This window comes from Triticum aestivum, chromosome 2D, assembly GCF_018294505.1.
Source record: "Triticum aestivum cultivar Chinese Spring chromosome 2D, IWGSC CS RefSeq v2.1, whole genome shotgun sequence".
Lineage (NCBI taxonomy): Eukaryota > Viridiplantae > Streptophyta > Magnoliopsida > Poales > Poaceae > Triticum > Triticum aestivum.
In genome coordinates this window covers 417947195-417970119 of record NC_057799.1, presented here as the reverse complement: position 1 = coordinate 417970119, position 22925 = coordinate 417947195, and positions in this window count along the sequence as shown.

Here is a 22925-nt window from a genome sequence, read left to right as displayed (position 1 = left end):
GGGCATCTTGAAAATAGCATATCTTTTTGACTGTGCATCATATGAAGATGTGCTATGCATGAATGTTGATCAGCATGATGTTAACTGGCTGGTAGTTCTAGTTTCAACCATGAATAAAATTTCTAGGATGATGTTAACACTGTTTGAAAAGGCCGTGTTAATAGAAATGCTCTGCCTATGAAAGTTGCAGTTTCTTATCTGAAACTGAACTTGGAGTTTCTTCTCTGAAACTGAAACTTGCAGTTTCTTCTCTGAGAATCACATTGTCTGCACTTTTATACTCCTATGAAACTACATTTTTAAGTGCTAAAAATAGATCTCTAGAATTCATAAAATACTTCTTATGCTCAATACTGCAAATCTGAAATTCAAAAGACATACATATCTGAAAGTACTCTCAAAATACACAACACAAAACACAATTCACAACCTGCAAATACTAACAACCCTAAGCTCCTCCTGACAATTCACAACCTGCCTGACTATTGGTCTGGGGGGCAATCCCTCCTATTCCTCGGCGGCAGAAAGCCGCCCCGTGAGACGATGTGAACGGCGAGGGAGAGGATGGCGGGGAAGCGTCGTCGGGCCAACTGTTTTTCTCCTCTTGCAGTTGGGTTCGGTCGACGAAGACTCCAGCGGCTCGCTCTAGCACGACACCCTCACAAACGGCACCCTGTAGATGCTCGATCCTTCAATCTCTGGTGGATGCTCCATCTGGGATCGATACTCCCACCATCGCTCCCTCACGATCAGATTCGGTGAATCTGTTTGCTCCATGGCCCAGAGGAGCAGCTCTATGTACTCCCGCGCGACTCCCTCCGGGAGTATCGCCATCTTTTCGCTCTGTTGCAGATATTTGGCCATGGATGTCGCCGTCGCCACTAGTTGGGCCTTGTTCTCAAACCAAGACTGTATCACCAACATCCTAGCTAGCTTCACAGGGTCGCCGTCTGCGATCCTCACGTATCGGTTGTACTCCTCCATCGATCTACTTCTCCACAACACCTTCACTCGCCGGCGGTAGTTTTTGAATGGAAGAGGAGAGGAGCAGCGCTGGTTTTGGTTTAGAACGGGAGAGGAGCGACGCTGGTTTTGGGTTGGAACAGGAGAGGAGGGGCGGTGGTTTTGAAATGGAAGAGGAGAGGAGCGGCGCTGGATTTAGATTGGAACAGGAGAGGAGCGGCAGTGATTTAAGAGGAGAAGAGCGAAAGAGCGGCGCTGGTCTTGGAAGTATTTCTTTTGTTTTGCGTATTTTGGGTCAAAGTTTGACCACGTACTGTATTTGACAAGCAAAATGTGAATGCATGTCACAAAAAATGGTATCGTTTGGTTCGTATCTGAATGTACTTTCAAATTATATTATTTTTGCAACGTATAACATATATTTTATTTGCGAAAATCGTGGTCAATTATGACCCAGAATAAAAGGGAGACTAGTTAATGTGGGGTCGCTTTCTTAATTGAAGGGTAAATTGATTTTGATTTTGATCCAGTCACAGCGTGCCAGCCCTCTCGTCCAATCCTAAATCGCGGCCGCACCCTCCTCTCCCTCTTCTCCATTGCAAAACCACCTCCTCTCCTCTCCGTCATCTCCATTCCAAAACCACCGTCTCGCCTCTCCCTCTTATCCATTGCAAAACCACCTCCTCTCTCCTCGGCCGAGGATCCCCTGACGTAGCCCATCCTGCCATTGAGACACTGACACATGGGTCCTACCAAGCGTGGGGCCCACCTGTCAGCGACCGAAAGGCGGGGGAACCTCTCCTCTCCATCATCTCCATTCCAAAACCACTGTCTCGCCTCTCCCTCTTCTCCATTTCAAAACCACCCCCTCTCCTCTCCATCATCTCCATTACAAAACCACCATCTCGCCTCTCCCTCTTCTCTATTGCAAGACCACTGTCTATCCTCCCATCTTCCAAAGCTAGCACCGGACCACTCAGAAGGACATCTATGGAGGGGATGCAGCAGCGAATCAGGCAGATCGCCGGCGGCGACAGGCAAAGTTAGCCAGGTTGAAGGAGATCCTTACTTGGTTTCACAATGAGTGGGAGATTTCGAGGTAGGTGAGGGCCATGTGGCAATGTATGCGAAAGAGCAAGACGACGGCGATAAGGGCGGCGATGTACTCCTCGGCGGCAGTCACGCCACAGTCCTTCGAGTTCATCGAGTATCTCCTCTGGGCGATGGAGCAGACAGATTCGCCCGAGGCGAAAGTCAGGTGGAGGTGGTGGGCGTACAGGTCAAAGGTCGAGCACCCAGAGGATAGCGAATCGATCGAGTATGGCGTGCCATTCGTGAGGGTGCAGAGCCAGCCGGAGCCACAGGAGTATTTGTTCTCCCACCGCAAGAGGAGGCCGGATGGCGCGACGTCGCTTCCCCGCCGTTCTCCACGGTTCCCTCGACGCTCACCTCGTTTCAACGGCGTTGGTAGGGTTTAAGGTAAGTTTCGCACTAACCTAATCTTCCATCTGCTCATGCTTACAATCAGTGTGACAACTAATAAAAATCATGCTTACAATCAGTCTCCGAGTACTACACCAATCACCCTAAAATAGCTCTGGACCTTTGGGTCAAAGTTATGACACTATGTACAAATAATGAAAAATAGACTGGTGCTTCTTTTAGAAAAGAGTACACCCCTAGAAAACTGCCAATATAGGCTACTAGTATTTTTTTTAAGTCTAAGCTACTAGTATTTGGTTAGAGGATTTGCTGCCAAGAAAGATCCGTCCACAGTGAGCGCCACACATCCCACTGATGGTGGTGGATGCCAATGCTTAGATGGAGCAGGGTTGGTGTCGGTAATTTTTACTTGGCACCTCGCACTCTGCATATATGCCGGTTCCATCCGTACATTTGTGCAGTTCCACCAAAATGCAGCTGAATAACCCTGTTTGCACAGATAATGAAAAGGCGTGATTACATTATAGTGGCACTAGTTGATGAAACATACACTAATAAACAGAAGAAAATATTACATCATACTGGAAATCGACCCAAGTCTCCCCGATACACTTTCTGCCAGTGATGAACATCAGTGTACAGCGATAGTACAAGGAGGGGCCTTGAGACATTCAAATCTCTATTTTTGTGCAGATCAACTAAAATTAAGCACCCCAGTTTGCAGAAACGCTTAAACATCAACAATGGGACTAGTTGATGAAACATACATTAACAAAGAGAAACACTTTCTTTATCTACATTGGAAATGAAATGATAGAGAGGACACTCGCTCTATTTTAACTGTATTATTACTTCATTTTATCAGTGACACTAGGGTCGAGCAGGTGGCAAACGAGGTGTACCGTGCGTCTCAAGGATGAAGGCCGGGGGTGCTTAGACTGGGATGCTGAAGCTGGCTCTTTCAATCCCTATCTTCCCCCTGATGTTTCTGTGGTAGCATTTGGGTTGTAATCCAAACTTGGTCAACCTGGTGCTGCGTCCCCCTACCTGCCTAGCTTATGTGGTGAACTTGTCTCCTGCTAGTACTCAGTCCGTTCTAGTAGTAGTTGCATAACTGCCCGTTTACACTGAGATGTTGTCGGATAATGGTTCTCTATGGTTGGGTTTCTTTAATGAAATCGGAGGGAACCCCCTCTTGCGATATATAAAAAAACAGTGGCACTAGAGGTGTGATAATCCCCAAGTGCAGGGAATCATCGTAGCAATTCCCAAAGGTGGAAGTGATAAGTATGGAGTGTCGAACCCACAAGGAGCAAAAGGTAAGATCAATATTCTCTCAAGCCCTATCCGCCACTGATACGACTCTACGTGCACCGAACGTTTGCTTCCAACTAGAAACGAGAAATAAAACTACGTTGTGGGTATGAAGAGGATAACTTTGCATGGTATCGGAGAGCTAAAATATAAAAGTAGGTGCTGTTATCATAAAGTTAGAATATATTACTAAATATTATAAATAGTGAGTGTGGAATAATGGTGGATCGGTGTGCGGAATTGTCCTAGGAAATTGTTAACAAGACCGATAGTCATCATTGCAATTTCATATGAGGGAGAGGCATAAGCTAACATACTTTCTCTACTTGGATCATATGCACTTATGATTGGAACTCTAGCAAGCATCCGCAACTACTAAAGATCATTAAGGTAAAACCCAACCATAGCATTAAAGCATCAAGTCCTCTTTATTCCCATACACAACAACCCCCTTACTCCGGTTTGTGTTTCAGTCACTCACCAACCCACTATAAGCGAATCATGAACGTATTGCAACACCCTACAGCGGGAATCCCTCACGCTTGCGCGACACGAAGGGCACCATAGGACAGCACCAAAATAAAACATACAACTCGTACCAATCTAGATCATCAATCAACCCAAAGACAAAGGATATCTACTCAAAACATCATAGGATGGCAACACATCATTGGATCATAATATGTGGCATAAAGAACCATGTTCAATTAGGGATTACAGCGGCGTGCGGGAGAGTGGACCGCGTAAAAGAGATGAGGGTGGTGATGATGATGGTGATGTTGATGAAGACGATCACCGCGGCGATGATTCCCCTCTCGATGGCACTCCGGTGCCACCAAGAGAGAGGAGGAGAGGTTCTCCCCCTTGTGCTTCCTCCTCCATGGCCTCCCCCCTCTGGTCCTCGGCCTTCATGGTGATGATGGCCCCTCTGGGATCCTCCTCCATGGCCACCAGTGATGATGGCCCCCTCCGGCAGGGTGCCGGAGTCGGCCTAGATTGATTTCTCGTGGCTACAGAGGCTTGTGGCAGCGGAACTTCCGATCTAGGTTAATTTTCCGAGGTTTCTGTATTTATAGGAATTTTTGGCGTCGGTCTCACGTCAAGGAGGTGCCCGAGGTGTCCACGAGGCAGGCCCACGCGCCTGGGGGGTGGGCGCGCCCCCACCCTCGTGGACGCCCCGGGACTCTCCTGGCCCAACTCTTTTACTCCGGGGTCTTCTTTTGGTCCATAAAAAATCGTCAAAAATTGGCATGTCAATTGGACTCCATTTGATATTCCTTTTCTGTAAAACTCAAAAACAAGGAGAAAACAGAAACTGGCACTGGGCTCTAGGTTAATAGGTTAGTCCAAAAAATCATATAAAATAGCATATAAATGCATATAAAACATCTAAGATTGATAATATAATAGCATGAAGACATCATAAATTATAGATATGTTGGAGACGTATCAGCATCCCCAACCTTAATTCCTGCTCGTCCTCGAGTAGGTAAATGATAAAAGAAATAATTTATGAAGTGTGAATGCTAGCAAGTGCCTAAGTTTGATCAATGATAGTTTTAATCACTTTTTCTAGCATCATTATATGTCATAACAGTAGCTCATCTCATAAAACTTTTCATGATCAAGTAACAAGCTATTCACATGTTAAGTATAGATCATAAACTTTCTTGAAACTAACAAACTATATTCTCAGTCATCAAACAATTGCAATTCATCTTACTTTCAGAAGGGTCTATGTCCGAGCTTTGATTCAGCAAACTCCACATACTCAACTATCATTTAATCTTTCATAATTGCTAACACTCACGTGATATTTATGGGTTCAAAGTTTTAATCGGACACAGAGGAAGATAGGGGCTTATAGTTTTGCCTCCCAACCTTTTACCTCAAGGGTAATGTCAACAATAATAGTTCATGATAACTTACATCCAATTGGATATATATATCGGAATCTTTCCAACACAATGTGCTGCCAAAGGATAAAATGTAAAAAGGAAAGGTGAAGATCACCATGAATCTTGCATAAGGTAGAAGAATAAAAGTAAAAGATAGGCCCTTCGCAGAGGGAAGCAGAGGTTGTCATGCGCTTTTATGGTTGGATGCACAAAATCTTAATGCAAAAGAACGTCACTTTATATTGCCTCTTGTGATAGAGACCTTTATTATGCAGTCCGTCGCTTTTATTTCTTCCCTATCACAAGTTCGTATAAAGCTTATTTTCTTCGCACTAATAGATCATACATATTTAGAGAGCATTTTTTATTGCATGCACCGATGACAACTTACTTGAAGGATCTTACTCAATCAATAGGTAGGTATGGTGGACTCTCATGGCAAAACTAGTTTAAGGGATATTCGGAAGCACAAGTAGTATCTCTACTTGGTGCAAAGAATTTGGCTAGAATGAGGGGGAAAGGCAAGCTCAAAATGTTGGATGATCCAAGACAATATACTTTATTTCGGATATAATATAACATAACCCATTACGTTGTATTCCTTGTTCAACATCATCCGTTTATCATGTCATATTTTAATGAGTGCTCACAATTACAAAAGATGTCCGAGATAGTATATTTATATGGGAAATCCCTCTTCCTTCAATATTCTTTCGTGAATTGTTCAAGTGACGAATTCTACATTTGCTAACTTTCAATAAGTTTACTACCTATACTTATTATGTGTGAAGTCATTACTCCCCATGTTATAAGCATATGAAACATATATAAATTATGATTTATGACATTCAATTCATTCAACCATTTACTCATAGGATATACGTGAAGCACATGAGTAAATGACAAACTACTCCAAAAGATATGAGTGAAGAACACTGAGTAGTCAAATAACTAACTAGCCATGGGATGATTCCTTTTCATTCAATATTTCAGATCCAATGATTTTATTCAAACAGAAAGTAAAATTGAAATACGCTCCAAGCAAAACATATATCATGTGACAAATAAAAATATAGCTCCGAGTAAGGTATACCGATAGTTTTGAAGACGAAAGAGGGGATGCCTTCCGGGGCATTCCCAAGCTTAGGTACTTGAGTCTTCCTTGAATATTACCTTGGGGTGCCTTGGGGATCCCCAAGCTTAGGGTCTTTCCACTCCTTATTCTCCTCATATCGATATCTCACCCAAAGCTTGAAAACTTCAATCACACAAAACTTAACAAAACTTCGTGAGATAGGTTAGTATGATAAAGAGTAAACCATCCACTTTGGTACTGTCTAAGACAAGGTTCATAATTGTTCCCACAAAATTTCTACTGTACCATATCATTTCTACAATTTATATTGAGACATATAAGCCATAGAAACTAGAAAACAAGCAAACTATGCAATGAAAACAGAATCTGTCAGAAACAGAACAGTCTGTAATGATCTGAACATAAACCATACTTATGATACTCCAAAAGTTATGAAATAAATTGGTGGACGTGAGTAATTTGTCTATTAATATTATGCAAAAATAATCAACTCAAAATCACTCTTCTGTAAAAAAAATGACAGCTAATCTCGTAGCGCAAAGTTTCTGTTTTTTACAGCAAGATCACATTAACTTTCACCCAAGTCTTCCCAAAGGTCTTACTTGGCACTTTATTGAAACAAAAGCTATAAAACATGATTACTACAGTAGCTTAATCATGTAAACTAACAAAAACAGTAAGGGTAAATATTGGGTTGTCTCCCAACAAGCGATTTTCTTTAGTTCCTTTTAGCTAGGCAGGATGATTTCAATGATGCTCACATAAAAGAAAAGAATTGAAACATAAAGAGAGCATCATGAAGAATATGACTAGCACATTTAAACATAACCCACTTCCTATGCCTAGGGATTTTGTGAGCACACCATTTATAAGAACAACAATCAACTAGCATAGGAAGGCAAAACAAGTATAACTTCAAAACTTTAAGCACTTAGAGAGGAAACTTGATATTATTGCAACTCCTACAAGCATGTATTTATCCCTCATAATAATTTTCAGTAGCATCATGGATAGCACCTTTGTTCTCATAATCAACTGGAACCTCTTCCGAAATAGTGGAATCATTACTAGCTAAAGTTGACACTCTTCCAAATCCACTTTCATAAATATCACACTAAGATTCAACACCCTTGAAAATAGTGGGATCACTAATTCCTAAAGTTGACACTCTTCCAAACCCACTTTAAATGATAGTATTATTCATACTCCAAAATATATAAGTGAAGTTCATGGAGCATTCTACAATTAATATAGACTAACCAAGCTCAAAATGTATAAGTGAAGCACACGAAGCATTCTATAAAACCATACTCAAAAGATTTAAGTGAAGCACAAAGAGCAATTCTATAAGATCATTCTTAAAAGATATAAGTGAAGCACATGAAGTATTCTATAAATTGATGATGGGACATCTCACACTAGCATGGTTCTTGAAGAAAAGAAAAAAACACAAAGGACACAAATCATGTGAACAAAAGAAAAACCGAGGTATACCGATATTTGTTGAAGAAGAAAGATGGGATGCCAAACGGGGCATCCCCAAGCTTAGATGCTTGAGCATCCTCTTAAATATTTACTTGGGGTGCATTGAGCATCCCCAAGATTGAACTCTTGCCTCTCTTTATTCTTCTCATATTGATAGCTCCTCGATCTTCGAACACTTCATCCACACAGAACTTTAACAAAAACTTGTGAGATCCGTTAGTATAACAAAGCAAATCACAACTATAAGTACTGTTGCAAACCAATTCATATTTTGTTTTTGCATTATAGCTGCTGTAATATAACTTTTCCATGGCTTAATCCACTGATAGAAATTGATAGTTTCATCAAAACAAGCAAGCAATGCATCAAAAACAGAATATATCTTAAACAGGACAGTCTGTAGTAATCTGGAAGTTTAGCAAACTTCTGTAACTCCTAAAATTATGAAATAAATTTGACAATTTCAAGAATTTGTACAGAAGTAATGTGCAAAACGTTTCAGACCCATTTGACCTTCCAGTAAAAAATGTAAATTCATGCACTACAGCCAAAGTTTCTGTTTTAGTTCTGCACATAGTAAACAAGCAATCTAATCATCCTAAAACCAAAGCTTGGCACATTATTTTTATAATACAATGGATATATACAAGGGGATAATTATTTACAGAGAAACTTCCATGAAAAATTCTACATTGTTTCCGTGAGCATGAACACAAGTGCTCAAGGTCGACCCTCACTTCTTCAATGCATAACATTCCAATCACTTCTCTTTTTGAAAAACTTTTTAGGCATGAAAGGCAAGTAATTTTTTTTGTATTTTCATTCTTTTAATTTTTTTGTATGTTTCGCCCACAACTAAACATAAACAGAAAGGAAAAACAAAATCTACTTAGTGAGAAAGCAAACAAGCACACACGAGAATATCAACCCCACGCTATTGCTCCCCGGCAACGGCGCCAGAAAAGAGCTTGATAATCCCCAAGTGCAGGGAATCATCGTAGCAATTCCCAAAGGTGGAAGTGATAAGTATGGAGTGTCGAACCCACAAGGAGCTAAAGGTAAGATCAATATTCTCTCAAGCCCTATCTGCCACTGATACGACTCTACATGCACCGAACGTTTGCTTCCAACTAGAAAAGAGAAATAAAACTACGTTGTGGGTATGAAGAGGATAACTTTGCATGGTATCAAAGAGCTAAAATATAAAATTAGGTTCTGTTATCATAAAGTTAGAATATATTACTAAATACTATAAATAGCGAGTATGGAATAATGGTGGATCGGTGTGCAGAATTGTCCTAGGCAATTGTTAACAAGACCGATAGTCGTCATTGCAATTTCATATGAGGGAGAGGCATAAGCTAACATACTTTCTCTACTTGGATCATATGCACTTATGATTGGAACTCTAGCAAGCATTCTCAACTACTAAAGATCATTAAGGTAAAACCCAAGCATAGCATTAAAGCATCAAGTCCTCTTTATTCCCATACGCAACAACCCCCTTACTCGGGTTTGTGTTTCAGTCACTCACCAACCCACTATAAGCGAATCATGAACGTATTGCGATAACCTACAGCGGGAATCCCTCACGCTTGCGCGACCCAAAGGGCACCATAGGACAGCACCAAAATAAAACGTACAACTCGTACCAATCTAGATCATCAATCAACCCAAAGACAAAGGATATCTACTCAAAACATGATCGGATGGCAACACATCATTGGATCATAATATGTGGCATAAAGCACCATGTTCAAGTAGGGATTACAGCGGGGTGCGGGAGAGTGGACCGCGTAAAAGAGATGAGGGTGGTGATGATGATGGTGATGTTGATGAAGACGATCACCGCGGCGATGATTCCCCTCTCGATGGCACTTCGGTGCCACCAAGAGAGAGGAGGAGAGGTTCTCCCCCTTGTGCTTCCTCCTCCATGGCCTCCCCCCTCTGGTCCTTGGCCTTCATGGTGATGATGGCCCCTCCGGGATCCTCCTCCATGGCCACCGGTGATGATGGCCCCCTCCGGCAGGGTGCCGGAGAGGGCCTAGATTGATTTCTCGTGGCTACAGACGCTTGCCGCGGCGGAACTTCCGATCTAGGTTAATTTTCCGAGGTCTCTATATTTATAGGAATTTTTAGCGTCGGTCTCACATCAAGGAGGTGCCCTAGGTGTCCACGAGGCAGGCCCACGCGCATGGGGGGTGGGCGTGCCCCCCCCCACGCTCGTGGACGCCCCGAGACCCTCCTGGCCCAACTCTTTTACTCCGGGGTCTTCTTTTGGTCCATAAAAAATCGTCAAAAATTGGCACGTATATTGGACTCCGTTTGATATTCCTTTTCTGTAAAACTCAAAAACAAGGAGAAAACAGAAACTGGCACTGGGCTCTAGGTTAATAGGTTAGTCCAAAAATCATATAAAATAGCATATAAATGCATACAAAACATCTAAGATTGATAATATAATAGCATGAAGACTTCATAAATTATAGATACGTTGGAGACGTATCACGGTGCCAAAACATTGCCTCAAATTAATAGTGCCACTAGATTAAGGTGCAAAATAATAACATTACTGTTCTAGCATGGCAGTGCCAAAATAGTAGCACAAGAGCAGGATCAACATGCAGGATCTTTGGCAAACGGTCAGACCAAAAAGGAACATACGTCGTGATGGGAACCATATCTGCAGTCAACGCCATCGTAGAAGGGATGACACCAGTCACCAACATGGATGATTCAATTCATGGGACCTTTTGGTGCAGTTCACCTAAAATGAAGCAATGTCCCATGAGCTAGCTGCTGCTTCTTCTTCTTTTTTAAGAAAAGGGATCGAGCCCCTGTTCCATTTCCATCAGAAAACGAAACCCACAGAGCTTCTTCTTCATTAGTTGCAATAAAATTGAGCAACATCAAGGTTGGTCGTGAAGCTCCTGGAGAGTAGGCGGACCAGGACAGTTGCATCTCTAACGAAAAGAAGCAACTTATCTTAATGGGAAATTTAGCAGGACATGAAAAAAGTGCCATTGATTCATATTACTAGAGGCATTACATTGAAAACAACATTGGTTTAACGTGTCCTTACTTTTAACAGTGCGACTGCTACATTTTACCAGTGGCATTACATAAGAGCGGCTCGGGGCAACAAACATCAGAAGAGGATATCTGGGTTGATCCCATTTTTGTTCGGTATATAGCCACCTTATACTATGTGAGGCTAGCAAATCTAGTGCTGGACTTACTCTGTTGACTTGTCCCCCAATCCCAACTTTCTTTCCTTTTTCAACCAATAGATCGGGTTTATATTGAGTTTGTACTGCATTCCCTTTATTTCCCTATTAGACCTAGAGACCAGTTGGATAGCCAGTCTCTGCTACTTTTCGCCCCCATTATTTCCTCTTTCGAACAAGTCCTAGATTTAGGTAACAAATCTCCCCCCACCCCCACCCCCTTTCTTCCTTGTTTGAACCAAGTACTACTAGATTCGAGTGCATGAACTAATTTTACCTCTTAATAGTAAAAAATTAGGTGGTTTTCGAATAGCCGATCGATCCTATCTACATGACGGGCCTGAGAAATAGTAAAGATACAAATGCAGCGACGTCAGGAGCACGGGAAGTAGAGCAAGGCCGGTTTCGAAGGAAGTTATTCCTGAGGGTCACCGGGATGTCGCTAGGTGGGCGGCGGGAGGCCGGATCTGCCCACACTATGGCAGCTAGGAAGAAGGGGTGGGAGGCCCTCCCTCGCCAGCGATGCTTGGGAGAGAACGGCAAGGCACGCTCATCGGGACGCGCCGACAATGGGTAAGAGCCATCACCGAGGACGACCGCGTGAACGTTGCACCTTCTCACCTTCCCCGGCGGAGAGGATCCGGCAGGATCTGTGACCAGTGGTGAGTAGAGAGAGAGTGTGGCCACTGCTGTCGTGTTTAGAGGACGAGACAGTGTGAAGACAGCAACACTAGCAAGCAAGCGCGGAGGCTCCTGCCTATATAGTGGAGTACTAGTTTTCTTTTGTCTACCGGCCGGAGTCGGCTTGACCTCGGCAATGACTGTCGAGAAGTCTTCATGCACGTGCCCTAGAGGTGCAGTTGTCGCCATTTTGATCTGAAGCCCCGGAGGATTATAACATATAACACGAAAAAATGCCACATGACAAGAAATCATAACCTCACTGCCCAAAGGAGACAAGATGAATCCCGACGGACAAACTAGACGAGGATCAAAGCTCAAATTAAAGATAAACTCGTAGAAAAGGGGTCCGTCGATAGATGTCCTAATTAACATAGCCGGCTTGACCTAGATGGCAGCAGAGTAGTCTTCGTGCATGTGCCCCCAATGACTAGCCCAACTCAGTTGTCGCTGTTTAACCCTCACAGTGATCCAAAGCACATGACACCTAATTTTGCGAGATGACACGAAACCTTTTTTTAGATTTCTCACCAGAACTACAACCCTGTACAACACAGCCTGCACGATATGCAGACGATAGCCAATCCAGGCGTGTCTGCTGGAGTCTGGTCACATGCATGGACGAACTGATCTTCCGTGTCTTGCAGGGATCGTCCAGGTACCAACCTATGTACTTCTATTAACTCACCCGACTTGCGGGGCCGGGGAGTGTGCCTATGGTCGGTTCTCAATTGCGGTCCCACATGTGTGTGCAAACGCAATATGACGCGCGTTCCATTCGGAGAGCGGCGTGCCAGACCGACCGACCGTCTGGGGTGCGATGCGAACGTGACGGGCGTGCTGTATACTCCGTACATGTGTACCGCCGTTTTCTTGAGGCTTGGCTCCATGGCACAATCCATGGATACAAAATTAGTATACAGTACTATTTAAAAGTCGAGTGCGGGGCTTTTCCCGCGTGATAGGCGGGGCAGTTCCGCCTAGTCGGTTCGACAGAGACGCGAGAAGATGACGGAGTAGGCTGCTGCAAACGTAGGGTTATGTGCTTTGATAGTGAGTTACTGCTGGACAGGTGGGGCCCGGTGATTTGACTTGCCATTATCATTTTAACTGTGGCGCTACGACCGACTTGAGTCTCCCGATTCCTGACCACCTCCATACAGGTGCCTCTCCCGATGCTCCACCATGTAGAGGTTGGCTCTTGCTTGAGAGCCCACTCCTCCACTTTTTCCTTGCCTCTTTCCCCCACGTATGCAAAAATGCCATGTAAAGCGGGCTTATAGCCCACTATTGTACTTGATCCTACAGGTGCTAAGCCTACCACATAGGCATAAAGTCTGATGTGGCAAGTTAATTAACAAGAGAGAGACTAGTTTGGTGACCCGAGGAACAAATGGTGATAAGCGCGTGTACCTAGATGAAGCAAACTTAGCAACAAAAAACTAAGCACCTATGCATTGGGGACTTGAGTTGCTAAGCCATTTAATGCCCATAGCACCTCATCTAAGCACCATTTCATTGGAAGAGGTCACTCCTTGGCAAATGCAATAAATACTATGAAGAAAGAGATAGACAGAAGTAAACAAAAAATACTCTTATAGCCAACCTTATAGCTAACCTTGTTGTATGAGTGACTAAGTGATGACTATGTATGACATGCCAACATCAGATAGCCTAACGCACCGTGTTAAATCTCCAAGGGCACGACCGCAAGAGCGAGGCGACGGTCGTGGTAGGCGCGACCATGATACGGGCTGCTGGCAGCCCTTGGATGTGAGATCGAACGGTCGCATGCTAAGTTGCTGAAAATTTGCAGAATAACCCTCCAGGATAGAATATTCACCCATAGGTCTAGAATCACGCCATGAACCGTTCGATCTCAGACCCAAGGGCTCTCGGAAGCCCGTATCATGGGAGAATGGAAAGCTTCGTATCACCTGTAATTTTCCCGACGCTTGACATGACATCGAAAGCCAGTTAATTGGGCGTCGAGTAAACATGATATCTAATTGGGCCCCCATAGTACTGTGCATGAATCCATTTATCCACCAGGCAAGCCACTACCCTGCCATTCGCACGCCCCCCCCCACTCGGCATTTTTACAATCGATAAACCGCTCCTAGTCGTCCCGTCCTTTCACATTACGGCAGTTCCACTAATCCTAACCCTCTTCCCAAATCCATGGCGTCCCAAATCTCCATGATCGGTGGTGAATACAAGGTTAGAACCATCACCGGTGATGAGTTCGACGTCATCTACACCCGTTCTTCCGCAACAGTGAAAGAATGCCTTGCTCGCTTCAAACGCATGTTCGAAAACTCAAATTATGAGTGGGTCGCTGGGCTAGATGTTGAGTACACCACAGTCCTGGGAAGTGAGAAGAAAATAAAGGAGGCAGATAAGAAGAAGCCCGCCGTGATCCAGGTTTGCGTGCATGACTTATGCTTGGTCTACCACATATGCCATGCCGACGTTGAGTGCGAGGAATTTGAGAAGTTCCTCAAGGGCGGCCGAGTCAGATTCGTTACTGTAGACTTTAGGAACGAGAAGTAAATCCTGGGTCGGATAGGCCTCGTTGTAGGCGACCCCTTCGACCTCTAGAAGGAAGGGCTAGTTCCCTCCCTTGATCAGCCTTCAATGCTGACCCTGGCAGGAGCCATGGTTCATCCTTCGTACGGTGAACTGAAGAAACCTCTGCACACGTTTCATCATGCATGGCAGTGGACTGTACTAGATATAGACCACATCTACTACGCTGCAATGGATGGCTACCTTTGTTTCAATATCTACAAGGGTTGGATGAAGAGCAAGAGCCAAGTGTGCGGTTCAAGCAAAGAAGTATCGCCCAAGAGGAAGAGGGACAAGGACGAAGTCGAGGACGTGGACGAGGACTCCGAGTAAGGTGGAAGTGTCGTTGCTCATGGTGATTCTAATGTAGTGTCTACCGGATTAGTTGCTTAGTTTAATTTCTGGTGTGCTTAGTTTTATTTGATGGGTGTGTTGTGCTGATCCCCCAGCAGAACTATGTTATGTTTCTTCTCGTTATATTTCGTACATTTCATCTTTTAGTTGGTATTGTACTACCACTTGTGTCTTGACATTATATACGTACAATATATATGGCCAACATCATATAGCCAGCAGTTTAGTTGTCAAAGAATTTCAGGGTGGTTAGTTTTGTCAAAGAATTCCAGGGTGCTTAGTTTTATTTGAGGGGTGTGTTGTGTTGGACACCATTAACTTATCATTGTGAGAATCGGCTTATTTTTGTCATGTAACATGGTCAACGGGTTTGACGTGAAAATAACAATGTCTAATGGCATTTCTGAGCAAACATCTAACTTAACAATGGCATTTTTTAGATATCTAATTGCATTTTTGAGCAGGCATCTCACGGATCGATGGCATTTTTTGAGTAGTTGTAACTTCTAATGGCAAAATTGAGTAGTGATACAAAACTAGTGGCATAAATAATAAGAACCCAAGAATTAAATAGGTATGTTAATTTCTTTATTCCTTTATACCTTTGTGTGCGAAACAATATATGCTGCCTCCCCCCAGATTTTCTTTACAGAGGCAACATAGAACTATATGAGTGCCCTGTTAAATTTTGGAATTATTCCGGGTTCGTTTGGCCTTTTTTATACATTAATTGAGTTTTTGGTCATTTAATGTGCATAATTCAAATTTGAACTACAAGCACATGCTCCCATGCGCCAAAGTTGACTAAAAATCACATGTGTGTCCTCGGGTGAATTTCTAGGTCCCATGCAAGAAATGGGAATGAAATTCAAACATCTGGGCATCGTGGTTCGGCCGAGAACATTGAGAAGCTTGGTTTTAAAATTCTAGGTCCCCTTTTTTATTAGCTAGGAGGCGTCGTGTAGGGTAGCTATTTGAGTACGGGAGGCGTGCGATCAGACCCCTGCGCGTGCTTATCGGGAGGAGAGCCCTTTGACCTCCATCTACCGCCCACCTCTCTCCCAAGGTATCCGTTAATGGCGCCCGAGCCTCTGTTTAATGGCGTGGCAATGTCTCACTCGACTGAGATTTAAGAGAGAAAAAAAGAAAATCTGAAAAGAAAATTTTGCACGGATCTTGATGTAAGATCCGACGGACCTATATAGCCTCTACTGCGACTTATAGCAAGACTGATGAATATATATAAGGACGACGAGAGTAGATAATAATTGTCTTACATAATTAGGAAGATAATTAAAAAAGCCACATGCGGCTACACCCGAAATACACAAGGGAAAAAGAAGAAGGAAGACACATACAACGATCTGGCTCGCTGATCTCTACTTTCTTTATGCTCCGTAGGTCGCAGAGACTAGTTCTCGCGGCGGGCGATGATCTCTTTCATTGGTTTCATGTCCTTAATACGCTGCTTAGTTGTCGCTCAATGTTTATTAATTTTAATACGCTGCATAGTTGTCGCTGTTTATTAATATGGTGGATTATATCCTACTCATGCTTGTAGTCAATGTTTATTAATTTTAATGCATGTTCATGACTATTGTCGCTCTTTAGTTGGTCACTTCCCAGTCTTTTGCTAGCCTTCACTTGTACTAAGCGGGAATACTGCTTGTGCATCCAATCTCTTAAACCCCAAAGTTATTCCATATGAGTCCACTATACCTTCCTATATGCGGTATCTACCTGCCGTTCCAAGTAAATTTGTATGTGCCAAACTCTAAACCTTCAAATGAAATTCTGTTTTGTATGCTCGAATAGCTCATGTATCAACTAGGGTTGTTTGTATCTTCCATGCTAGGCAGGTTATTCTCAAGAGGAGTGGACTCCGCTCCTCACTCACGAGAAAATGGCTGGTCACCGGGATACCCAGTCCCATGCTTTATGCAAACTAAATCAAAATAATTGCAAACAAAACTCCCGCTACGACTGTTGTTAGTTGGAGGCACTCATTGTTTCGAGCAAGCCATGGATTGATGCTTGTTGGTGGAGGGGGAGTATAAACTTTACCATTCTTTTTGGGAACCGCCTATAATGTGCGTAGCATGGAAGATATCGCCATCTCTTGGTTGTTATGTTGACAATGAAAGTATGCCGCTCAAAATATTATTTATCTCTGCTTTAAAACCGAGCTCTGGCACCTCTACAAATCCTTGCTTCCCTCTGCGAAGGGCCTATCTATTTACTTTTATGTTGAGTCATCACGTTCTTATTAAAAAGCACCAGCTAGAGAGCACTGCTGTCATTTGCATTCATTACTATTAATTTATATTGGGTATGACTATGATTGGATCTCTTTTGCCATGAATTACAATGTCTAGTTAGTCCTTGATCTTTAAAGGTTCTCTGCATTTATGTTTTGCGGTCTCAGAAAGGGCTAGCGAGATGCCATCCTGTTATATCATATTATGATTGTTTTGAGAAAGTGTTGTCATCCGAGATTTATTATTATTGCTTGCTAGTTGATTATGCCATTGATATGAGTAAACATGAGACCTAAGAGTTATTGTGAATGTGGTTAGTCATAATCTTTGCTGAAAACTTGAATGCTGGCTTTACATATTTAAAACAACAAGAGCAAATAGAGTTTGTAAAAGTTTTTCTTTATCACTTTCAGTTTATCAACTGAATTGCTTGAGGACAAGCAAAGGTTTAAGCTTGGGGGAGTTGATACGTCTCCGTCGTATCTACTTTTCCAAACACTTTTGCCCTTTTTTTGGACTCTAACTTGCATGATTTGAATGGAACTAACCCGGACTGACGTTGTTTTCAGCAGAATTGCCATGGTGTTATTTATGTGCAGAAACAAAAGTTCTCGGAATGACCAGGAACTCCACGGAACTTATTTTTGGAAAATATTAAAAATACTGGAAGAAGAATCCACATCAGGGGGGGTCTCCACCTGTCCACGAGGGTGGGGGGCGCGCCTGCCCCCCTGGGCGCGCCCTCTGCCTCGTGGGCCCCCTGTTGCTCCACCGACCTCAACTCCAACTCCATATATTCGTGTTCAGGGAGAAGAAAATAGAGGAGAAAGATTCATCGTGTTTTACGATACGGAGCCGCCGCCAAGCCCTAAAACCTCTCGGGAGGGCTGATCTGGAGTCCGTTCGGGTCTCCGGAGAGGGGAATCCATCGCCGTCGTCATCATCAACCATCCTCCATCACCAATTTCATGATGCTCACCACCGTGCGTGAGTAATTACATCATAGGCTTGCTGGATGGTGATGGGTTGATTGAGATTTATCATGTAATCGAGTTAGTTTTGTTAGGGTTTAATCCCTAGTATCCACTATGTTCTGAGATTGATGTTGCTATGACTTTGCTATGCTTAATGCTTGTCACTAGGGCCCGAGTGCCGTGGTTTCAAATCTGAACCTATTATGTTTTCATGAATATATGTGAGTTCTTGATCCTATCTTGCAAGTCTATAGTCACCTACTATGTGTTATGATCCGGCAACCCCGAAGTGACAATAATCGGGACCACTCCCGGCGATGACCATAGTTTGAGGAGTTCATGTATTCACTATGTGTTAATGCTTTGGTCCGGTACTCTATTAAAAGGAGGCCTTAATATCCCTTAGTTTCCATTAGGACCCCGCTGCCACGGGAGGGTAGGACAAAAGATGCCATGCAAGTTCTTTTCCATAAGCACGTATGACTATATTCGGAATACATGCCTACATTACATTGATGAATTGGAGCTAGTTCTGTGTCACCCTATGTTATGACTGTTTGATACGTCTCCAACGTATCTATAATTTTTGATTGCTCCATGCTATGTTATCTTCTGTTTTGGACATTATTGGGCTTTATTATTCACTTTTATATTATTTTTGGGACTAACCTATTAACCGGAGGCCCAGCCCAGAATTGCTGTTTTTTTGCCTATTTTAGAGTTTCGCAGAAAAAGAATATCAAACGGAGTCCAAACGGAATGAAACCTTCGCGAACGTGATTTTTGGAACGACCATGATCCAGAGGACTTGGACCCTACGTCAAGAAATCAAGCAGGAAGCCACGAGGTAGGGGGTGCGCCTACCCCCCTTGGGCGTGCCCTCCACCCTCGTGGGCCCCACGTTGCTCCACCGACGTACTCCTTCCTCCTATATATACCTACGTACCCCCAAACGATCAGATACGGAGCCAAAAACCTAATTCCACTGCCGCAACCTTCTGTACCCACGAGATCCCATCTTGGGGCCTGTTCTGGAGCTCCGCCGGAGGGGGCATCGATCACGGAGGGCTTCTACATCAACACCATAGCCTCTCCGATGAAGTGTGAGTAGTTTACCTCAGACCTTCGGGTCCACAGTTATTAGCTAGATGGCTTCTTCTCTCTTTTTGGATCTCAATACAATGTTCTCCCCCTCTCTTGTGGAGATCTATTTGATGTAATCTTCTTTTGCGTTGTGTTTGTTGAGACCGATGAATTGTGGGTTTATGATCAAGTTTATCTATGAACAATATTTGAATCTTCTAAATTCTTTTATGTATTATTGGTTATCTTTGCAAGTCTCTTCAAATTATTAGTTTGGTTTGGCCTACTAGATTGATCTTTCTTGCAATGGGAGAAGTGCTTAGCTTTGGGTTCAATCTTGCGGTGTCCTTTCCCAGTGACAGTAGGGGCAGCAAGGCACGTATTGTATTGTTGCCATCGAGGATAACAAGATGGGGTTTTTTTATCATATTGCATGAATTTATCCCTCTACATCATGTCATCTTGCTTAAGGTGTTACTCTGTTCTTATGTAACATCCCAAATTTTCAATTTGGAATGTTATACATTAGATCATCATTGCATAGCATATTTTATTGCATTTTGGCAAATCCTCGATAAATCCTAAGCAACTCAAGGACCCTCGGAGAGAGTTGGGGATTTTCCAGGTTTTTCATATTTGATTTTTTATCAAATAATAAAACGAGGATTTTTGGTTTTAATTATTTTTCTCTCCGAAAAAAATATTTCATATTAAAATAAACGAGAGGAGAAAATATGACTTCTCCACAATAATTGAAATATTGGAGGAAAAATATTAAAATCAAATATTTGATTTTATTCGGATTTTATTTGCAATTTTAATTGCATTAAAAAAATTGCACGTTTTCAAAACTGCATTTTTGGGCCAGGAAAATGTTCATCTTGTTCTAATTATTTAAATTAGACGGGAAAAATTTGTTTTAGCATTTTTGGATGTTTCTTTATTTTTCTGCGAATTTTTTAGATTTGGCGAATTTTTTTAAAAAAAACGCCATGCACGCCGACTGGGCCGAAGCCCAGCCGACGGCCCAGCCTGCCCCGCACCCGTCTCCCTCCCGAGCACGGCTCCCGCGCCGCCGCCGAGTCCGGCTCGAGCACGCCGCCCGCCGCCGCCTTGCCCCCTCCTCCACGCCACCCCCTCCCCCTCCTATAAATACCCCCTGCCCCGCCACCTCTCCTCACCCCGCCGCCCCAACCCGCACCCGCCGCCGCCGCCATGAGCGCCCGCGCCGCCGCCGAAGACGCCGCCGCACCGGAGCCCGTGCGCCGCCGCCCGCCGCCTCCCGTCGTCGCCCGAGCCCCGCCGCCCGAGCCGCCCCTCGCCCGACCCGCCGGAAGCCCCGCCGGAGCTGCCCGCCGAGGTAGCCGACGCCGTCGCCGTGCCCGGTTTCTAAAAAAAACACCCCGGTTTTTTTTCTAAACCCTAGTTTTTTTATATATAGATCGGTTTATTTTTTTGGTTTTATTACTTAGTGAACGTTCACCGATTCGTTCGTTTTAATGAACGCGTTCGTCAGTTTGACGCTGTTAACGAACGTTCGTTCGTTTAACCGTTCGTCAGTTTTCTTTTTCGTCGGATTTTTCGCGATTATTCCAGATCGCGATTTCTGATCAGATTTTCGTTCTGGTTTAACTTTTCGCTCGTTTATCGGAATCAGGCGATTCAAGCGCCTAGAGTTTCATCTCGAAATTCTATTTCCGTTTAACCTACTCAAACAAGTTTTTGCTACTGTAAAATTTGACCTAGATCCAGATTAGTAAACGAAGCTTGTTTCTTTCGCCGTTTGACTTTCGTTGCTTCGTTTGAGTTGAATCTTTTTGCAAACCGGAGTTCTTAAGTTGAACTTTCTGGTTAGATCTTTATTTGAGTTTTACTTGTGCATTAGATGAGTACTTATTGTTTGCTTGTTTGTTTGCGATAGAGTACCCGGAGTGCGCCGCTTGCTACTTCGAATCTCTAGGTTTCACGGATCATCAGCAAGGCAAGTAACACTTTGATCATACTTTTCACTACCCAGTTTTATTGCATTAGATCAATCCTCAAACATTGCATGGTTAGGATCTAATTAAATTGTGGGTATTGGGAAGTAGTTGAGGTAGTACCTATTACCTGTTTTATTATCAAACCCTTGGGAGTTACTTCTACGTTTGCTTATATCGCCATGCTATGCTAGTAGACGTGGATTGGGTTTGAGAGATATTCATGACAGATGTGAGATTGTTAATTAATGGTTTACTTAAGGTGGCAACTAAAACTCACATCTGGGTGGATTGAGGCACCTGGAGAACCCAGTGCTGCCTGTATTTTTGGATATCCCGGAGTACCCGTGTGATCATCAACCGCCACCCAGGCTCAAAGGGATCATGAGATTATTCATGCTAGAAACTTCCGTGTGCAGCCACAAGCTATTATGGGCTCTAGCATAGTTGATTAAGTTGTGTGAGCTCTTGAAGAGGTAGACTAGCAGATGTAGGGGATGTAGGTGGTACTGTCTACCCGGAATAGAGAGTTAACGCTTCTGAAAGACTATGTCTCGGTCATCCGTTTCTCAAACATCATGTAGTGCGAGAACCAAGCGGAGGCGATCGAGTCTTGTGGGGAAAAGTGCACAAACCTCTGCAGAGTGTATAAACTAATCATGGTTAGCCGTGTCCCCGGTTATGGACAACTTGAGTATCTAGTACCTGGATTATCATGTGAATCTCATCATGTTACTTTAATTAATATTGTTGGGTTAATGATGATACTTAATTGGGATTGAGTTGGAGGTACCTTCTCAATGTTTAACAACCACCATGATAGTTAAATAAAATTTATTCCTTTGAAGTAGGGAAAAATTGGCTTTTCGCAAAACTGTAACCATAGAGCTTTCTACCAGCCACATATGCATGTAGTATATTATTATTCTGTTCATTACTCTCTATGTGTTACATTGCCAGCATATTCCATGTGCTGACCCGTTTTCGGGCTGCAACGTTTCATGTTGCAGACTTTTCAGACGACGAGTAAGGTGCCTTAGGTCGTGGTCTTATACTCAGTGATGCCGTTGGAGTTGATGGACTCACTTATCTTCCAAGCCTTCCGCTGTTATCGTATTAGATGGCCTTAAGCCATATTTATCATACTTATTCTCTTTTGAGATATTCGTTGTAATAAGTGTGTGATTGCTACTCTGTTATAAATCCTCCATTTGTACTGTGCGTGTCAGCATTACTGATCCAGGGATGACACTGGTGCACAGCAGCACAGACTGTTTGAGGTCTGGTCGCTACAAAGGTGGTATCAGAGCACACGCTGACTGTAGGACACGACCACTAAGCTTAAACCCTAGAACACTTCTCTCTTCTCATTTCTGACTCCTCTCCACTTTCTACTCTTTTAGGAATGGCGGATGCAAGGAACAAGTTCATGCAACCAGATGAAGACACGCCTTTTGGACGACACTTGAAGGAAGTCACTAAGTACTTGAACATTGGAATACCAAGCATCACCGGAACCTACAACGCCACATTACCTGAAGAGGAGAGCTGGAAGATTCAAGTTCAAGTTCCAGGAAGGACGTTTACGCCAGTCACTGAGCC